This window comes from Charadrius vociferus, unplaced genomic scaffold (genome assembly GCF_000708025.1).
Source record: "Charadrius vociferus isolate BGI_N301 unplaced genomic scaffold, ASM70802v2 scaffold1020, whole genome shotgun sequence".
In the NCBI taxonomy this organism is placed as follows: domain Eukaryota; kingdom Metazoa; phylum Chordata; class Aves; order Charadriiformes; family Charadriidae; genus Charadrius; species Charadrius vociferus.
In genome coordinates, this window is record NW_009646502.1 from 167,156 (window position 1) to 168,541 (window position 1,386).

At 61.3% G+C, this 1,386-nt stretch overlaps 1 protein-coding gene across 1 annotated transcript in view; it reads left to right on the forward strand.

The window, feature by feature from the left end:
- WNT6 (wingless-type MMTV integration site family, member 6) overlaps nucleotides 1–1,386 on the forward strand; it is a 13,023-nt gene that overhangs the window by 5,937 nt on the left and 5,700 nt on the right. The window lies entirely within an intron of this gene.

A 1,386-nucleotide genomic window follows, 5' to 3' on the forward strand; every position in this document is an offset into this window, starting at 1 on the left:
CCCCCAGCCCCGCGGGGCTGAGCTCTTCTTCCCGGCCTGATCCAGCGGGCCGGGGTGAGCCGCAGTTCAGCATTTGATCTGATGGCCTCGGGGGGCTGGCGCATCGTTTTTATATGAGTACAAAGAGTCGTCTCTTAATGAAAGTCCCATCCTGGCTCCCCTTTTTCCCCACCCCGCCGGAGCAGGCGGCCAAACCTCCGCCGGGACGTTGGGGATGTCGAGAGCGCACGGTCCCCATGGAGGGCGAACTCGCAGTCCGGCATGGAGGTGTGAATTCCCATCGTGGGATGGGGCTGGACAGGCTCGCTGGTGGTTTTCCATGCAGACCTCAGCTTGCCCATCGATGGGAGACCTGTTCCAGCCCAGCTGCAGCCCTGAGATGCTTTCCCAGCTGACCCATCTCTTTGCAAAGACACCCATCATCACTCAGCGGAATGACCGTGCAAAGGGAAATCGACCTGAAGGGAATAAAGATAGATGGATATTCCCCAGCAGCAGTGTGGGATTGCCTCAGTTTCCCTGCTGGAGGTCACCTTTCCAGGCTGCATCTCTCGGTTGAGCTCTTTAACCCTTTAAACCTCCAACCAAAGCATAAGGACTTCTTTTCCAGGCTGCGTGAGAGGGTATACGTCCTCCCCAAACCCAGCTGGGGTTTGGTGGGCAGGAGATGCGGGCAGCCGGGGAGCCTGACGTGGGGCAGGGGGACACTGGCAGGACCTCGAGCTTCAAACAAGAGGTCTGGAGGGGGTTTGCACTGGGGTCAGGATGGCAAGCAAAGTCCTGCAGCCTGGTGTCCTGAACACAGCCCTCCCCAGCTGTGCGAGAGCAAAAAGGAAACCCAGAACACAGTTAAACGCTGAGATTCAGCTTGTGATTTTCGAGCCCCTGGGGCTTGGCCAGACTATAAAGTTCTGGGTTTGGAAGCTGCAGTGCAACCGGTACTCCCCAGTGAGCTGCCGGCAGCATGGGCCGCCTGGGGCGATGCTCCCCAGGGGACCCCAGGGGACATGTCTTCACAGTCCTCAAGCATCCCAAAACAGTGGGTGATGCTGAGTCCAGCCCTGGGGTCCTGTGGGCATCTGCAGGCAGGAAAATCACGTTATGGAGCAGGATGAGCTCTGAGCCCACAGAAGCGGTGCTGGAGGCGAGGGGGGGGGGCTGCGTGGGGCTGTGTTTTGGGCATGTTAAACTTGGGTGGCCCATGGCCATGCGGTCTCCATGCCATGGGACGGGTGGCGTAGGCGGGAGGCCGTCAGCATGGCGTGCCTGCCCTCTGCCCGCTACGGCTTCGGCATTGCCTGCGGCGGAGCTGGAGCATCGCCCGCTTCGGCACGGGGCACGGCGCTGGCGGGCGGCGGCGCGGGACGAGGCGTGCCCACGACGGGC